The sequence below is a fragment of the Bubalus kerabau genome, chromosome 4 (assembly GCF_029407905.1).
Source record: "Bubalus kerabau isolate K-KA32 ecotype Philippines breed swamp buffalo chromosome 4, PCC_UOA_SB_1v2, whole genome shotgun sequence".
Classification (NCBI taxonomy): domain Eukaryota; kingdom Metazoa; phylum Chordata; class Mammalia; order Artiodactyla; family Bovidae; genus Bubalus; species Bubalus kerabau.
Genome location: NC_073627.1, coordinates 182,268,215 through 182,287,846, shown reverse-complemented (window position 1 = coordinate 182,287,846; position 19,632 = coordinate 182,268,215). Strand labels below are relative to the sequence as shown.

Sequence of the window (19,632 nt, the reverse complement as noted above, 5' to 3'; positions counted from 1 at the left end):
TTGCTGTTCTGTCCTGTTTGCAGAAAAAAACGGGATGCAGAGGTTAAGGAGCTGCCCTTGGACCCTTCTTGTAAGTGGAAGGTGGGGCTTAGAAACAGGGTGTTGGCCCCACAAACTCATTATTGTAACCAAGATTGTTATAAGAAATGCTAAATATAAAAGTTACTTAGAGGAAGATTGTAAGGAATTCCCCTGGTGTTCAATAAGAAAGCAATCCGTTTACCATGACCATCTCTGTCTGAATCAGCCCTGGTCTACACAAAGTGTCTGTGGGCTGCGAACGAGCCCAGGGTTATGGGAGGATGAGACGGTCTGGTGAGAGGGAAGTGGAGACACCGCAGAGCATCTCTGTCACCCACGGCTCCAACCCTGGCGCCAGGCACGCGCCACTGGGCTCTCAACACATGCAAGGAAAGCAACACGGACTACTTCTGATTCTAATTAGCACCTCCCAAGCATCCAACTCTCTGTCTCTGTCCCTGAGAGGCTCAGAGACCTGGGGCCACATGACGGAGATCAATGAAAAACAAAAACCCAGTCTCGATGTAACCGCTACCAGTCACTCCAAGTGATACACAGATCACTGAGCTTCCATGTAAATGAGCAGTGGGAAGTGGTTCCAGGCGCCTGTAGCAAAGTCTGCCTTTCCTCATCAGCAGTGTTTCGGGGTGGCCAGGGAGCCAAGCTTGGCGAGAAACACAAGGAACTTGGTGCTGTTCCAACGTGGCCGTCAGCAGGGGGGACAGGGGCGAAGGACACGCGCATGTTCTGGGGGTCTGTGCCGTTCTGCTCTAGGGTGACGTCAGCCGTGCTATGTGAGGGGCGAGCTGTACCCTGAGCTCTTCTCGGAGGAAGGACCTGCCGAGGTTTGTCCAGGCTGGTGTGGACGCACCGCTGCGCCCAGGGGCTCACAGTGTGGCCAGGTTTTAACTCATCTTCTCCAACAGCGGTCATGCAGGGACAATGCCATGTGGCCCCTGAAAAGGGCACAGTCCACAGGAGTCAGCAGGGAATCCTCCTGGGAGAAGGATGCTCAGTGTGAGCGGAAGCAGGCTCTGTGCTGCCCGGATCCAGATCCAAGTCCACCTGAGGAGGGCGTTAGGTTGGGGGTGGAGGTGGGGCGTGGGTGGGGATGGATGGGGGTGAAGGGGTGTCTGCTCTGCACATGCACACACACACACACACACACACTTCCCCGGCCTCCTGTCATTTGTACAATGGAGGTAACAGCACCCCTGTGCACAAGAGCTGACTCACTAGACGTGTTTGGCACCACAAGGCATGTGTGGCAAGCCCCAGGATGTCACTCAGGGGTAAAGGCACCGGCAGTGGGTCGAGGGCTGGTTAGTGGAGGGTCAACGCCGCCCTGCTGTGAGCAGCTGTGAACCGGCAAGAAAAATCCAAAGCGAAGGGACTGTGTGGTCAATACCTTTTCTGGAGCTGAGCCAGCTTCACAGGAGGCTCGGAGGATCTGTGCACAGGCCAGGGGGAGGGCCGGGTCTTGTGGGGGCCGGGGCAGCAGCTGAGGTCCAGGACCTGTGGGGTTTCCTCTGAGGACGGGAGGCAGGGGACAGGGAAGCTGCTAGCACTCAGATCAGCTCCTGCTCAGAAGGAAGCTTCGCCTCCTCCCGGCTGAACGCACACCTGGAGATTCAGAGACCTGGGGGGTGTCGCTCCTCACCTGCGTCTCTGTGCAGGCGGCCGAGCCCATGCGCTCAGCTGCGGGGACCGGCAGCACCTCCTGACCCCCGGCGATCAGGACTCCTGACTGCGGAGACTTGTCTCCAAGATAGGAGTCATTTCTCTGAACTGTTTTGTTCTAAAGGTGAAACTTCATCCAGCTCGGTCAGGAAACCACTTCTGTTGGTACACTGGGGTTTATCCCTAAACCCCTTCCCACCCCTGAAACACTCCCGTCTCCTTGCTCAGCTCACGCTGGCTCTGCCGCAGAGCCTCCTGGACGCTCCAGTACCCTCGGTAGGTGGCCGGCATTTGTGGAAGGACTGTCAGGTTTCAAGGCAGTGAAATGCCTGGGACCCAAATATTTGAACTTGATGGAAAGGATGCCTCCCGATGGACGTGAGGGTGGGTCCTGGCCACTCGCCGCTGAGCCACGTGTCACGACCCCTGGAAGTCCGCATCTTCCAGGAAGGGACTTCCCTCTTGGCCGTGAGCTGTCATCTGAAACGGCAGTTCGCTGCCTTAGACCAGGGCTGCTGAGTGGACGAGCTCAGGGGCTCCTGAGGCCGTGTCCCCTCCCTCACTGGGCTGTGCTTCAGGAGCATGTCTGGAGGCCATGTGATTTTACGTGAGGTTTTGCAGGGGTGCTTGGCCACTGACATCAAAAGAGCAATGGGAAAGATCTTGCCAGTCAGGTGCTTCTTAGCATCATTTTTATTTCCGATTGATTTTGGGGACTTCACATGGGAAGATCAGTTCAAAAGACCTTGACATTGATCTTGACACAGCATGAGTTCTGAGCCCTTTCCCAGAGGAAGGAGGGACCTCACGTACCTGCCTCATGGGCCCCTGAACTGGGCGGAGGATGTGATGGGTGGAGTCTTCTCACACCGGGAAAGTCATGTGCGGTGGATTCCTAGACGCCCACGAGGGAAGGGGAGGCACAGGGCCTCTGGAATCACAGGGAATGTGGACGTTCTGGCATGCAGCCAGTGAGAAGATCATGTACAGGATGGGGGCTCGGTTGGCAGTTATCGATTTATCCTGAGTCAGCAGCAAGCCACCTATGTTGATCATGGCAGCCATCCTGGAAGCAAGTCACACCTGCGGCATTTTGTTCCATGTGGGGCAACACGTTTTACAAGAGAAGTGTGAAACTAGAGTACGCCCTGAATAAAGCAACAGGAGACAAGTGTCCTCAAAGCCTGTCCTCTGAGGACTAGTGGAGGGACTAGATTGTTTTGCAATGAAATGAAAAACAAAAACCAACGCTCTTGAGGGGCAAAGTGAAGGTCACAGTCGGATCAAGAGAACTGTTTACAAATACATGCAGGTATTGGGTAGAGTGTGGCTCAGCTCTGAAATAACAGGATCCAAAGGCGAGAGGTGAGAATGAGCTCAGAGCTGCTCAGCAGGGCATCCACTGCCTTGGGGTGGACGTGGCCGGTGGTCACACACAAAGTTTCTGGATTCATAAACCACGGATGTTTGCATTCTGACCACCTAACTAAAGTCCCATCATGTAAGAAAAGATACTCCTTAAACCTGCGGAAGCAGGAAAGTAGTGCCAAAAATGTAAACGCACACGCCACACACATCGTATTTTCCACAAGCTTCAGGCCACAGCGCAGGGAAAGCGCTTCTCTGAGCACGTGTAGCCATGAGAATTAGCTGCGGGAACGTTTAGGAGCATGGCCTTTGGGCCAAAAATTCAATCTGGAGCGAGTCTCCCCTGTGTCTGCCACTCACTCTTTGCTCCGGGTTCTGTTGCGACTCTCATGTCTGTTAACACAGATGATTGCGCGTGCAAACGCCTCGGTCAATGACCTTCAGAGAATCACCAGTGGGTGCCCTTGATTCTGTGCTTTCTCACTTCTGACAGGCAGAGGGGCCAGCACAGTGGAGAAGCACTCCCCTTTCCCTCCTGCCTCCGGGGTCCCGGACTGGGGGTCCATACTTTGTGCCCCCCACACCCCCGCCTCCCTGCACACAGCCCTTGCTCTCCGCGTGGATCTGCTCTGTGAGGGGCAGTTCCTCAACGCACAGCTTCGGCTACATCTGGGCGACCCGTGTAAGTGGAGGCCAGATGTATTTTCATTCCTTTAGAAATGGAAACAGAGGCTGGCGCAAGACCATCTTCTTTGAGGCTGAAGGCGACTGGATAGAGTTTGATGTGTAGATGCTGTGAATAACTCTGTGGACAGAATCAGCATAATTGAAAGCAGGCATGGACCAAGCACCGGGGCGTCAGCTTACAGTCCCCCCAACCCTCCTGAGGTCTGGGCTTCTGCCAAACCACGTGATGGTCCCGTCCACCCTGCTCACCAGCCTGTCCTGCAGTCCAGCCTCCTCCTCCTCCTCTTGGTCCTGCCTCTGGCGTCGCTGAGCTTAGAGCTGTCTCCTCCTTTGCTGATTCCCCAGCACCCCTGGGCTTGGCCGCTCGGGGGGCCCCTGGCAACCCAGCTCTGTCAGGGGTCAACCAGACAGGCGTCCAGAGACCTCACTGCTGGCCATGGCCCACTGGTAGGTCAGCGTGCTGGGCCTCACTTTGTGCAGATCCGGCCTCCTGTGCCTGCATCAGGGCTGCTCCACGTCACTCTGCTTGTCCAGCCTCAGGAGCACAGCTGGATAACTGCTGCGCCTCAGCTGTGACCAGAGCAGGTCAGAGGCCATCTTCACAAGCTGTTTTCCGCAACAGCAGTGTGGCCCTAAACTCACTCAGGAATGGTTGAAGACAGCCATCCATGCAGGGGGGGTCACAGGAATCTGAATATGTGGCTCCAAGCCCAGCTTTGCTGCAGGGCACAGGGGACAGGGGACAGGGCACAGGGGGCAGGGCGCAGGGCTCCTAGTTCATGGGGAGAGTGAGTGAGCCTGCAGAGCCACTGTGTTTCGTGGGCAGCAGTGTGTGCCCACTTCCCGTCTGGAGCTTCAGAGGCTTAACCGAAGGGGAATCCCGTCTCCTGGGACGTGTCACAACTGGGCGTTCAGGCTGTGCACACTTCAGTGTCAGCCCTGGTGATCAGCTGCGTCCAAGTCACCAAGGGTGCCCCTTGGACGTCGCAGAACCGTGTCACAGAACTGAGAGTGCTTGCATCCTTTGCTAAGTTTCAACAAAGCCCAGAGGGTTCTAGCCCCTGGTCAACCAGGATTTGTACTGGCTTTTGTGCCAAACTCACGCTTCCCTGAGTGCTTTGCTGACACTGGGGTACTCACTGAACATTCCGTTTTCTTGATTCTAATGGAAAATGTTGGCAGTGGGGGGCAGAGGGTGCTGAAAGGGAGAACAGGGAAGCACAGATCTTATCCGGAGCCTCTGCAGGCACGTTCAGCCTGTGTGAGATTAACTGTGAGATTAAGTTAAAAAGCGTAGCCATTTAGCCAAAACCAGCGCTTTGTGTTTGTTTGTGTTGCATTGGCCATTTTGGGTCAAGTTCAGCCTCAGGACAGTTAGGCCTCCCTCCCTCTGGGCTCCTGGAATGGGGCCACGAACCTTCTAATTGATTGTTTAATTACGGAGGTTTCCAAGTTACAGCTGCTTGGAGCCTCTCCATGATTTATTCTGCAAAATAAAAACCTCTCTTTCCCCGCAGGTCTGTGCCAGGAGTAAATAACCTTCCTGATTTAGGAGACTGGACAGCATTTTCTAGAAAGAAGCTCACAAGACCAGGGCGGGTGTGACTCGGCCGTGGTGTTCTTGACAGTAAGTTCCATCTTGCTTGTTCTCGGTTTTGATTCATATATATATATGTGTCCGAAGATTCTCTTGATAAAATACAAATGCATTTTGGAAAAGTCAGACAGTTTCGAGAGGCTGGCCATGGGGAAGCTGCAGCCCAGAGGGTCTGGAGTGGATGGGGGCTCTGGCCGGCGCCCATCCTGCAAATACGAGGACTCGGGGGTCAGCCCCCAGGGCCACACGTTCAGAGAGACAGAGGTGAGAGCATCCTAAGTTAGACCGTGTGGTTCGTGTTGGCAAAGCACAGGGGTGGGGTGGGGAGGTTCAGGCCTCACGGGCTAGACCTTGAGGGACCCCTGGGGTCTCGCCAGGCCCAGGGGGACACTGAGCCTCTCTGGGATAAGCCTGGAAGGACTCTGGGGACTCTGAGGGGTTCCCGGTGGCCCTGGGCTCAGGGGTGCGTCAGGCAGGAGGTGACTGCCCCCTGGTGGGAACCTAGGCCGTGCTGATGGGAAGGGGGTGGTCTCACGGGCGACTGGAGAACGCTCTGGCTTCAGACAGACCCTGAAGACAGAGGGAACTGTTGACTTTGTCTGTTTGTCTTGACTTTTCGTCAGTGGGGAGGGGCTGTTTAGAAAAATGAAAGGATGAAACGGATGAAGAGGTTCGGGCAGAAACAGACAAGAAGCAAGGGGCTCCGTTGGCATCTACAGAGGTGCCAGGCTTTCAGCAGCGGCTCTGGCGAGGGGTCATTGGGAGACTTTGTCCAGAAGGCAGGCCTGCCCGTGGGGGTCGTTTCAGGGAGCACTTCCCCGGGCCCGGCCTGTGTGAGGGCCAGGGCTGGCCGTCCTGACCGAGACCATGGCAGGGCTTCTCCGGGCAGCAGGAACGAGGCCTCAGCCCGGGTCTGTGTCCACTCAGGGCACCAGGTCAGCCTCGCACCGACTTGTCTCTGAGCTGGAGTCCCTCCTCTCTAACCCACCGGCCCTACTGAAGGGCTCTCGGGGCGACTCCGGGGGCTCCGGCCCTTGGGGCCTCCCTGTGCCTGCTGGCGTCTCCTGTGTTTCTGCCCTAATTTATCTGATTTGGCAGATGGCCTGGGCTGGAAAAAGCAAAGGATTGGTTGAGAGCCTGAAAATGATCACCCCCTTTCCCCTGAAGAAAACTGAGAAACCTGAGTGAAGAGCGATCATTTCCACGTGAATGTTTGACAAAGAGAAATCTGAAGTTTCTCGTCTAAAATTCTACATTCTCAAGTTTAGCTGCGTCTATCTGACACGTAAACTTACACTTTGTTTCTAAGCTTTTACCAGTCGATAAGTTAAAGGTTAAACCATATGACTCGGAGGTGTGAATGTGCTTGCAATTTACTACCAACAGCTCATTAATCACGCAGCCCACACGAGCTTTCAGAGAGGTCTGGAGTGAGCGCACTTGGCAAGTCACAAGGGGTGATGCTGGTACTTTTTCTTAAACTTTGTTTTAAACTGGCAATCAAAGTTTCCTGTGATGAATGGAGCTGAACTGATTCGGGTCCCCTGCCCTCGTGGGCAGGGCAGCGCTGGGCGACTGTGGTTGAGGCCGCTCGGGGTCCAGGCGGGGCCCGGGGTAGGGCGGGGGCTCGGGGGCTGTTCAGGAGGACGGCCAGGCGGGCGGTCTGCAGGACGCTGCTCTGCTAGGGGAGGGACGCAGGAAGTAGACAGAAGCCTAGTGTGCCTTCAGGCAGAAAATCCAGGACCCGCCACGAGCCCCTGTTGTGTTAGGTGCTGGGCATGCAGGGGAGAGGTGAACGCGTTCTCATTCCCGAGTCCTGCCCCCTGGCACCGTGTCCAAGGCACTGTGAGCCACAGCAGGGCTGTACCAGTGAGGTCACACGGATGTCTGCCGCTCCTCTGCCCGCCTCTCGGTGAGGGTCTGCAGAATGGAGAACTTGGTCGCACCGCCCACCATCCGGGAGCCGAGTTGCTCATTCCCAGGGGGTCTGTGTCCTGGTGCCGCAACCCTGCCCACTGCCCTGGGATGCAACCTGCCCACCCGGCTGGGTTCCTAGAGGTCTGGTCATGGGCACAGGAAGTAAAGGCAGTTTGTGGATCTCAGAGCTGCCTGCGTCGTAAGCCAGCCCTGGGAAGCTAGGGCACAAACCAGCAATTCACATTCTCACATTTTTTGCAAAAAAAAAAGTACTGATAAAGAAATGATCTTAACCTTCATAGGAGAAGAAGAGTCTAAGCTGTTACTGTGTTTGGTGATTTGAAAATCCGGCACCGAGTAGGAGACGCCTACCGGCACTAGTCACCGACGGTGAAGCTTCACCCCCTCGCCTCCGGTTCACGCGCCCCTCCTGGTCCAGCCCCGCTGGGCCTCCGACCAGCCTGTCCGGGCTGGGTGCCTGTGGGCGTCCCGGCTGGACTCGGACTGCGCCGGGGCAGGCTGAGATGGTCTCACAGTTCTGGGCTAAACCGTAATTCTTCCGGGGAATGCAAACCACTTCTGAAGGCATCTGTGAGAGGGGTGACCCCCTGCCTCACACCTGGGCCCCTGTGACTCTGCCCTGGACAGCAGGCCGCATCCTGGGGGGCACACGCGTGCTCCTGGTGGGGTCGGCGGGGCCCTGGGGCGCCCCACCCTCCGCCTTCCCCCCAGACGGTTTCTTCCTGCACGACCGTCTCCAGCTCACGGCGCTTGGGGAACCGCTGGAATCACAAGCCCACAGGACGCTCTGCGCCCCGTCACCTCCGCGGATGCCGTGTGCTCTTGCAGACTTCCCTGAGCTGCCCCGTCACCCCGGTGACCTGCGCCTAGGAGAAGCTCAGGGTGGTGGGTGACGAAGCTGGGCCCCGGGTCCACAGCACCTCCCACCACTCAGCCTACGCTGCCCTGCGGCTGGAGCACAGAGCAGGGAGCTGGAGATCACAGACGACCTTGCGGCCCGTGGCCCCTCAGCTGCAGCAGAGCCGCTACGGCACAGATGGAGCCCAGCTCCCTTCCGCTCCAAGTACAGCCTTCCTTCCAGCCGCTGCTAACCGCGACTCCACGGTGACATTAGCTGGATGAACAGCCCAATTAAGTTTTAATTACCCCGGGTGAGGCCCCTCAGGTATGACTCACTTGCTAATTAGATAAGCAACGGGATTTGTTCTGAGCACCGAGCCGGGCAAAACATGGCCCAATCCCATCTCTGTAAAGGTTCAGAATAAATTAAAGTCTTTAGAAATAAAATGTCCACCGTTATCAAGGATAAACTACTCTCGAGGGCTCGGCAAGGTGGGGGATGGAGGCCCAGCATTCTGGCCTGCCCCCCATTCACAGACAGGGGCTCTGACCTGGGAGCTGAAGTGACAGACAACCCCACTCCATGGCGAGCACCGTCAAGGCAGGCCTTGCTGGCTGCTTTCTCTCAATGAATACAGAAGTTTTCCTTTTGTAAATGTGATGAGGAACTAGCAGCAGAACGAGGTAAGAGCAAACCAGGAAAGGCAGGAAGGCCCCTGTTACAGACGGAGCCACCTCCCTGCCCCGGCTCCTCTCAGGAGCACCCTCTCCCAAGACCTTGGTGCCTTTTTGATGACAGACCCTTAAATCCGAGAGGAGAGTGGATGACCAAGCTCTGGCTCCATGTTTTCCTGGACGTGCCAGGGTGAGGCCCAGCCCGTGGACAGCCCAGGAAGCCAGCCTGGAGGAGGAGGAGGTGCCGTGTCTAGACCAGGTCTGTCGGACTCCATGTCCGGTGGCGGCTGCAGGCCAGGCCGCTGAGTAGGCACTCTTAGAGGAGCCGGACACACGTCTTCTCAAATGTGGCTAAAGGCCTGAGGGCTCAGGATGTGCCAGGACCGGGACCCGGAGGACGAAGCCAGGAGGCAGGAGCTGGCTTCAGAGGGAGACTTTTCACCCCAGGTAGATGAAGAGAACCTGAAACCCATAGGAGAGGTCCTAGGGTCTCAAAGGACATCGCTCTCATCTCAGAGCAGGGACACCAGAAACAGTCTGGGCATTGCTGTGGGATCCATGTCTGAATGTCTCATCCTGGAGATAAGGAAAAACAAGAAATAGAGAAAGTCCCTAATTATTCTGTTCCCTGATTGTATTCAAGTCCTCTGTCCCTTCAGACTGAGGGTATCAGAAGCAAGTCTGTGAAGGAATAACTCATCCAGAACCTTAGATTATCATAAAATCCAGGAGAACAACAGGTCAGACCCACAGGGAACCCAGGTTGGGATATCCGATGTGGGCTCTGTGGGAACGCTGACGGCAAGCACAGGAAGTACACTGAAGGGAGAGCTCCGACAGGACATCGGAGGCTGTGATACGGGAGGCTCCCTGGGCTGGGGCTGGGCTGGGGAAGGGCGATCTTGGTACAAACTCTGAGTGAAGGAGTTTTGGGGTCTGACGCACAGCACGCAGACTGCAGCAAACAGCACCGCTCGGTGTACCTGAAATTCATGAGGGAATAAATCTTTCCCGCCACACCAACAAGTGAAAAAAGTATAATGGTGACCACATGAGGCGATAGGCATGTTGAATAGCTTGATTGTGCTGATCATTCCAAGATGTGTGTGGGAATTGAAGCATCGCCTCAGAAAGACACCATTCTTGTCAGTTGTACCTCAGTGAGGCTGGGGAAAGCAAACCAACAAAAAAGTGGTGTATGAATCCTCATTGTACTGTTTGGCTTAAAAATACATCGTCAGTAACTAATAGAAAAGGCATGCAAGGAGTCAGCAAGGAATGAAGCAGCTGATGTGCTATGGGTCACATTCTCATAACCCGCGACGTGAAAGGGCAAAGAGAAATTACACCAGCTGATGCAGGAAAAAGCATCTGATAAAATACCATATATATATAAATATTAAAACATTTGATACATTTGATATGTGTATATATCGTACACACACGATCAACAGCATCGACGAGAAGGATGTGGCAACCGGGAACAAAAGGACAGGTAAAAACCTGCAGCAAAGGCACAGTTGGCTGAGCAGATGAAACTCTTCTCTTTCAAGTCGGTAAGGAGACCAGAAATTCACCATCACTACTGATGTTTAACTAGCATGGGAAAAAAACAAGCAAGATTAAGAAATAATACATGAGAACTGGAAAGGAAAAACACAGCTACCCTTCTATGTAAATAACCTGATTATGTATGCAGAAAATCCAATAAAGTAAACAGATAAACTTAAAAATTGATAACTAAATTTAGCAAGACATTGGATAAAGATCAACATACAAAACATTTTACCTCTCAGTTCAGTTCAGTTCAGTTGCTCAGTTGTGTCTGATTCTTTGCGACCCCATGGACTGCAGCATGCCAGGCCTCCTTGTCCATCACCAACTCCTGGGGTTTACTCAAACTCATGTCCATTGAGTCAGTGATGCCATCCAACCATCTCATCCTCTGTCATTCCCCTCTCCTCCTGCCCTCAGTCTTTCCCAGCATTAGGGTCTTTTCCAATGAGTCAGTTCTTCCCATCAGGTGGCCAAAGTATTGGAGTTTCAGCTTCAGCATCAGTCCTTGCAATGAATATTCAGGACTGATCTCCTCTAGGATGGACTGGTTGGATCTTCTTGCAGTCCAAGGGACTCTCAAGAGTCTTCTCCAACAGCATAGTTCAAAAGCATCAATTCTTCGCTGCTCAGCTTTCTTTATAGTCCAACTCTCACATCCATACATGACTACTGGAAAAACCATAGCCTTGACTAGACAGACCTTTGTGGGCAAAGTAATGTCTCTGCTTTTTAATATGCTGTCTAGGTTGGTCATAACTTTTCTTCCAAGGAGTAAACGTCTTTTTATTTCATTTACCTCTACATATCCGCAATAAAGGATTAGAAAACACAATTTAAAAGATAACGTTTTAGGGACATAAAGGGTCAAATATTAGCAACACATCCAACAAAAGATACCTAAGACCTTTATAACAAAATCCAGAAAGCATTATAGAACAAATTAAAAAGACCTAATTGAATTGAAAGGCTCAATCATTTTAAATATGTCACTTTTTGCAGGGTTTTATAGGTTTAATATAAAATCTTAGCATAATCTATAAGGCTAAGAAAATCTTGTGGAGGAACAAGTTTGGAATAATCGTAGACTTACAAAGCTGCAATAATTAAAAACCGAGGAACTGTCACAGCATGGATGATAGACCCAGGAGCAGAATGGACAGAGAAGCCCACAGCAGCTGGACACTCAGCTGAGGCCAGTGGACATCTCAGAGAAAGAGTAAAGCACAGCCTTCCTGGAGAACGGGCTGCTGTGAAGAATTATAACGTGGCCCTAGCTCTCAGCATCAGCAAAACCCCCCAGCGGAGAGTAGATATAAACGTGGAGGCAAACAAGGGCCCCCTGGAAGGTGACAGTCAGACGTCTGGGCTACCTCGAGGAGGAACCTCTATTAACAAACAGAAAAAGAAGCAGCCACCAAGGGAAGGAGCAATGAAGGGGCCATATTGAAATCATGAAAGTCTGTCCACAAAAGCACTGTCAGAAAAGACAGGCAAGACAGTGTGGGAGCAGATATCTGCCAAACTCCTGTCCGTATTCTAGCGAGAACTCTCGTGCAACAGTAAGACGGGCTCTCCACGGACACGGTGCGATGGTGCTGGCCTGGCGGCCTAAAGGACCTTTGTGAGCGGAGGACGGAGTGTGGGTTCAGCAAGGACATGGCCACTGAGCCTCGGCAGGAGGCCGCTCTCCCCCCCGCCCCCGGCACAGCTGAGCCCGGATGACGACATCACGAGTGTGTGATTCATCTTTACAAGGTTCAAAAATACACAAAACTAACCCACGATGATGACGACGGAAGCCAAGATGATAGTTTAGGGAGGCAGGCGCATCATGATGCGAGAGATTTGGGCTCTGATAACATTTCGTTTAAACGTGCCTTGAGCAGGGCTTCCGTCAGTCACTCAGCTGTCTGTTGGACACTGTCCTGAATGCACGAATTGAATAGCGCTTAATAGCACATGAATTCTTGAGAAAAATCAGGAAACCGAGAAGGAGAAGTACCATCCCATGTGGAGCCAGAGATGAGGGCCTACAGGGGCGTGATGGGGTTAGGACCTTCCCCTAAAGCCCTCAAGGTCACTGGGACCAGGGCGATGGCTGAGTGGGCCTCAGTGTAGACAGGCTGGGCTGGACGGAGGTGGGCATCGGGCTGGAGCCGACCGCAGGGAGCAGTTTGTCTTCTCTTTGATGGGAGCGGGCTGCAATCTCCTTCAATCTAGCTTTTGACTTTAAGAGTTTGTGCCGCAGAATCACTGTGTTTATTACCATAATAATTCAAGACCTCAGAACTGCTGTGAGCTGACATGGTGTATATATTTTTGTCTGAAACAAAGGAACTTAGTTTTTGCAAATTGTCAGAGACTTCAAAAAATGCATTTCATTTTCAGATGCATTGTCAAGGGCAGTGACTCGCGGCTCAGGCTGGTTCAGAAGCAATCTCTAACGAAAGGCACGGTTTTTCCTGAATCTCATTTGCAAGGAGGTGGTGGCTGGCTCTGGGCCCCCACCCAGACGGCCGGGTCTGACTCCAAGAGCCCTGAGTCAACTGGCTCAGGAAGGGCACCATTGCTCACCCAGGGACCCAGGCCGGCTCGGGTCAGAGGGGCAGGGGGCACAGTGCTGGCCCTTCTTCTGCTGAAGTTCATGATTGGGTTTGAGATTCACCCTTTGGCCACTGAGCAAATTGCCTCACCTATATTGCATTAAAGTACAATTTCCAACTTTTGCTTGAAGTCAATAGATGAGTCAGCCCAGTGATTCACTGTGTCTCCTCACCTTCTTAATTCTGTTATATCCTGGAAGAATCATGCTTGAATATTGATGGAAACCCTTTGAAGTCCTGAGACATTGTGCTTTCTAAAATAAGGTCACTTCTTTTTGCTAATATCTGACCTATGAAAAGTCTCCTCAAAATCTGTACAAACGGAGATGACAGGGTCGTTCATCACCTTCTTGGGCAGGTGTGGGCTGATCCCGGGAAGCTGTGGCCGCACGTGAAACCCTGATGAGGCCTTGGGGGTGGTGAGACCCCAGGTTTGAGGAATCCTGGCTGGAACGTTTCAGCTGGGGGAAGGGGGCGGGAGCTGTGTCCTGGGCCGGCTGGTCTCCCAGGGGTACAGGGGTGAGGCCCGCATCAGGGACCTCAGACCAGCACGGGGGCTGTGCTGGGTGCAACACACCACCCCAGGGCACACGCCAGGGTCGCAGCCCTCGCAGCCTTAGCGATGAGAGTGAGCAGCTCTGGCACAATCCGCTCAGCAACAGGAAACACAGGCCGGTCCTCTGAACTTCTCCGCTCGGGAGGGGAGTGGTGACTCTAGGTCTGACCTAGGAGATCGGCTAAACCACGGCTTCACCGCTGGTCAGCACCAACTTATCGCAGGTAATTCTAGCAAGGTCGGCACGGAGGTCTTCCCATTGGTGGCATGCTTGGTGACCAGGAGCGGAACTCTCCAGAGCTGGCTTATGCAGAGACGGGGACCTATCTGAAGGTTTGTTTCTGAGGCACCGGGGGACATGAGTCTGAGTAAACTCTGGGAGTTGGCAATGGACAGGGAGGCCTGGCGTGCTGCAGTCCAGGGGGTCACAGAGAGCTGGACACGACTGAGCGACTGAACTGACTGACTGGACCTGTGATGCCCCAAGAAGTGCTGCAACTGAAGCATGAGCAAGAGCCAGGTTTTAGAGATGCTTATCTGCTCAAATCCTTTTCCCTTTAATTCAAACTTTCATAAAACCCATTGGTTTCTCTTTTAGACAAACTCTTTTAATGTTCATCCGCAGCAGCCTTCCCTTTCCTGACTCAGGCAGCAACCTCACAAAGGCCAAGAGGTTGAGACCACGGCGAGTCTCAGTGGAGCAGCTCACTCTGCACGGACCTGACGTGCATGGAAATGCTGTGCTCAGATGTGCCAACTGAAACAACTGCCCTTGACCTGGTAACATCCTGTGGTTGCCAAGTGCTCACAGCGCAAGGAGCACTGGGTCCCCACGTGGCCAGGTGGGGCCAGTCCCTCGTCTCCAAGTGAGGGGTCAGGGCACACAAGGAGAGGGACCCGGGTAGATGCCAAACACAGAATTTTTTCTCCCCATGTTAATTCTTCCCCAAAATGAAATTACAAGTTTAGGCAACGTGTGCACAAAATCTGGAGAGGCAGCCCCCTTTAAAAGTGCAGAGGGGCTCACTCAGAAAAGCCTTGCAAAATGTTTGATGCCATATAAGAGATCCTCAGGCTGGTTAACAGAATAGAAAAATCCAAATCAGTTTCTATTTCCTCTGAAATGCTGATACTTTTCCTTATGTTCACTTAGTGCGCGTGGAGTACGTTGCAAGGCTGTAACACAAGTTTAAGGAATGCAGACGTTTTCTCTTTGGAGCTAAAACCCTTTCCACAGCGAGTCAATTGCAGATCCAGCTTTAGCTGTACCTCCCAGGGTCTCCTTGCCACCCAGAAAACAGAGGAGACACGGACATCCCTGTCCCTGTGGAAAGAGGGCTCTCACCTCTTCCGGGGAGGGTGTTATCACCCTGGTTTGCAATGGGTTACATGAAAGCCCAAGAAATTTAGTAACTTGGTCAGCTCACCTCCAGCAGCCACAGTCTCAGCACGGGCCAGGTGTACATGTAGTCAGTCATCACTGAGAAACACCGCATGATGGGAAGGCTGTAGGTGAACCCGAACCCAGAGAAGGTAAGTGAGGACCAGAGAAGGGGAGTAAGGATCAGAGAAGGTGAGTGAGGACCAGAGAAGATGAATGAGGACCGGAGAAGGTGAGAGAGGCCCAGAGAAGATGAGTGAGGACCAGAGAAGGTGAGTGAGGACCAGAGAAGATGAGTGAGGACCGGAGAAGGTGAGAGAGGCCCAGAGAAGATGAGTGAGGACCAGAGAAGGTGAGTGAGGACCAGAGAAGATGAGTGAGGACCAGAGAAGGTGAGAGAGGCCCAGAAAAGGTGAGTGAGGACCAGAGAAGGTGAGTTAGAGTCAGAGAAGGTGAATGAGGACCATGGAAGGGGAGTGAGGACCAGAGAAGGTGAGTGAGGACCAGAAAAGGCGAGTGAGAACCAGAGGTGAGTGAGAACCACAGAAGATGGGCTAGGAGACAGGCCAATAGGCAGTTTGGTGCATCAGCTGACTTCTTTCATTTGGATGCTCTGATCAATTAAGTTTCTAGAAGAGGTGAGTGTTGATACAAGGGGATTGGAGGTTAAAAAAAAAAGTTCTGGTTGTGGGTCTGTGGTTGGGAGTTTATGTAAGTCTTGGTCCCATCACGTTCAGGGCCTGAGGCTCCCTTTGGAAGGAACCCTCTGGACGTCAGTGTGGAAGCACCAGGAGGGTCAGGTGCAGGCTAGACAGTGTAGACACCCTAAAGCCGAAAACCGGAGGAAAATCGCCCCAACTCTGCCCAACCGAAGGCCCTGCGGTCACGTGTGCAGCTCCCTGCTGGAGTACGAGGAGATGCAAACCAACCCGTCAGGGCTCAACGGTCCCTGCCCCAGACAGCTGGGTCCTCCTGACCTGTGTAGGAAGCAGCGTCACACACGCCAGGGAAAGCATGGGCTGATCCAGCATCTACTCAAAAGTATATTCCCTTATAAAATAGAGTAACATCTTCGACTTGAAAAGTTATGGGGTGAGGTTTCATCAAAGCTCACTGAGAAGTCACTTCATACCTGAGTGAACCAAAGGCTTGGGAAGAAGCTAGGTTCTGCTCAAGCAGGTTCCACTGTTGCTTTAAGAAGAAACAGCAAAGTTAGAAAGATGTGCTTACTTGCTCTTGTTTGCTGAGGAATAAATAGATGCACTCTCTTTTGACTCTGACTACACTGGGCTTACAAAGGAGTAAGAAATTGGATCATTTGCATGATGCCGAATGACCACATCCTTCTTCTGAGCCCAGAGATCCGAGCACACGACTCTGAGTCATCCAGCTGCGCTGAGTCATGGCCACCCCTCCGGAAGCAGTTCTCAGGATAGCATGTCCGGTAGAGAGAAAACCTGTCCACGTCGTCAGTAAAGGTGACAGAGGTGAAAGTGAGGCTCCACTCTCGAGCGCTGATGTCTGATGGAAAGAGGTCGGGTGCTCGAGGTGAGGCGGCTGGGAGCTGGGTTGTCATTTTAATCACAGAGCCCAGGATGCTCTGGCTTTCTCGGTGCCAAGTCCTCTCCGACTCTTTGTGACCCTTGACTGCAGCACATCAGGCTCCTCTGTCCTCCACTACCTCCCAGAGTTTGCTCAAATTCATATCCACTGAGTCAGTGATGCTATCGAACCATCTCAATCTCTGTCATCTTCTTCTTTTGCCTTCAATGTTTCCCAGAATCAGGGTCTTTTCCAAAGAGTCAGCTCTTCAGGATAAGTAACCAAAGTATTGGAGCTTCAGCATCAGTCCTTCCAATGAATTCAGGATTGATTGCCTTTAGGATTGACTGGTTTGATCTCCTTGCTGCACAAGGGACTCTCGTTTTCTCCAGCATCACAATTTAGACGCATCTTTGACGCTCAGTCTTCTTTGTGGTCCAACTCTCACATCCATACACGACAACTGGAAAAACCATAACTTTGTCTCTAGGGACCTTTGTCAGTGAAGTGACATAGTTTCCTCCCAAAGAGCAGCATCTTTTAATCTCATGACTGCGGTCACTGTACACAGTGATTGGGAGCCTAAGAAAGTGAAATCTGTCCCCGCTTCCCCTTTCCTCCATCTAATTGCCATGAGGTGATGGGACCAGATGCCATGACCTTAGTTTTTTTAATATTGAATTTCAAGCCAGCATTTTCATTCTCCTCTTTCATCCTCATCAAGAGGCTTGCTACTAGCAATTTAAATTATCTGGTGAATAACAGCATTTGTCCCTTAATTTCTGCTATGATCATTTAAACCCACCTCAGTGAGGACAAAGGACTTCCCTGGTGGCTCAGACGGTAAAGCGTCTGCCCGCAATGCGGGAGACCCGGTTTCGATTCCTGGGTCGGGAAGATCCCCTGGAGAAGGAAATGGCAATCCACTCCAGCACTCTTGCCTGGAAAATCCCATGGACGGAGGAGCCTGATAGGCTACAGTCCATGGGGTCGCAAAGAGTCGGACACGACTGAGCAACTTCACTTTCACTTTCATGAGGACAAAGGTCATACCTGCCTTGATGGAATTGTGTCCTGAGGTCCAAGTATGATATAAATGTTTAATAATTATTTGGAAATAAACTAATGCATGAATTGGCATATTGTCAGTGTCCTGTTGGGGTGTCAAGTTACTGATTTATCTAACTTCTCTCTTCTATGTTCTTATTCCAGCTGGTGTCCATTCTGTGGCCAGTGCGTCTGGCATGACGGTGACAGCTGATGCTTACTGTTCAGCCAGGAGGCGGCGTCATCACGGCCCGCGCCTCCAACTGCTGAACACAGGCTCAGGCAGCTCGGTCGATTTCAGTGCAGCCTATACAGTTGAGTGGCATGTGAGACGGAGAAGGCAATGGCCCCCCACTCCAGTACTCTTGCCTGGAAAATCCCATGGACGGAGGAGCCTGGTGGGCCACAGTCCATGGGGTCGCTAAGAGTCAGACACAACTCAGCGACTTCACTTTCACTTTTCACTTTCGTGCATTGGAGAAGGAAATGGCAACCCATGCCAGTGTTCTTGCCTGGAGAACCCCAGGGACGGGGGAGCCTGGTGGGCTGCCATCTATGGGGTTGCACAGAGTCGGACACGACTGCAGAGACTTAGCAGCAGCAGCAGCAGCACCTGAGAGCTCGGCTTCTGTGGGTCCTGACTTACACTGGGCAGTTCTGACTCACCTTCTGTGCTCCCGTTCTTGGTGCTGTCAGGGTTAGTACTTCTGTGCTCCCGTTCTTAGCCCTGTCAGGGTCAGTACTACGCTTAAGCACACTGTTTCAACAGCGAGGTCGCACCACACGCCTATTAGAAGCCACAGTCCAGAGCCCTGTCAGCAGCATGTTTTGAGAAGGGTGTGTAGCAACAGGGACTCTCGCAAATGGTGCAGCCACTTCGGAAGACAACTGGATGGTTTCTTACACAGTAAACATGCTCTTACCACACAGCCCAACACTCGTGCTCCCTGGTACTTACCCAGGGAAAAGAGATGCTGCAAAGAGATGTTCACACAAGAACCTGCACGCAGACGTTTATTGCAGTTTTATCCATAACTTCAGAACTTGGATGCAACCAAGATGTCCTTCAGAAGGTGAAAAAAAAAAACAAACTCATACGTCCAGACACAATAATGGAATATTATTCAATGCTAATAATAAAGAAAGCTGAGCACCAAATAATTGATGCTTTTGAACTGTGGTATTGGAAAAGACTCTTGAGAGTCCCTTGGATTGCCGAGATCTAACCAGTCCATCCTAGGGGAGATCAATCCTGGGTGTCCTGATGTTGAAGCTGAAGCTCCAATACTTTGGCCACATAATGCAAATAGCTGACTCATTGGAAAAGACCCTGATGCTGGGAAAGATTGAGGGCAGGAAGAGAAGGGGACGACAGAGGATGAGATGGTTAGATGGCATCACCAACTCAATGGACATGAGTTTGGGTAAGCTCTGGGAGTTGGTGATGGACAGGGCGGCCTGGCATGCTGTGGTCCACGGGGTCGCAAATAGTTGAACACAACTGAGTGACTGAACTGAACTGAACTGAATAAGAAATGAGTTATCTACCATGAAAAGACATGGAGGAACTTTAAATGTACATTACTAAGTGAAAGAGGCATTCTGAAAGACCTACACACTGCATAATTCCAACAGTATGACATTCTAGAAAAGACAGAACCATGAAGACAACAGAAAGATCAGTGGGTGCCAAAGGTTTGAGGGGAAATGGGTGGGACACAGAGGATGTTCAGGGCAGGACTCTACTCCATGGTACCAGTGGACACGTGTCATTATACACTTGTCCACATCTACAGAATGCCAGCACCAAGGCTGACGGTGAGACGTCCTTGTGGTTCATCCGCTGTAGGAAATGCAGCTTCTGGGGGAGACAGCGGCAGTAGGGGAGGCTGTGCGTGGGGGGGGCAGGAGCTGCATCTGAGCTCTCTGTACCTTTCTCTTCAGTTTCTGTGAATCCAAACTACTATAAAACTAAAGTCTAAAATAAAGGTCTGCTGCATGAGAACAGAGCATTTCATACGTCACTGCAAGTGCATATATTCTATGTACTTTATAATTCTGCAAATACACATCATTACACAGACACACAGACACACACACAGATGAGCTGATGCGCAGGCTAAGAAGTGAAACTACATGC

The 19,632-nt window shown here is 52.2% G+C and overlaps 1 long non-coding RNA gene across 1 annotated transcript; it reads left to right on the top strand.

The window, feature by feature from the left end:
* The first annotated feature begins 15,475 nt into the window (after positions 1–15,475).
* Positions 15,476–17,940, top strand: LOC129651805 (uncharacterized). Its single transcript, XR_008714325.1, has 3 exons — positions 15,476–15,541; positions 16,203–16,451; positions 17,658–17,940. It is a non-coding gene; the product is annotated as an uncharacterized LOC129651805 (long non-coding RNA).
* The last annotated feature ends 1,692 nt before the right edge of the window (positions 17,941–19,632 follow it).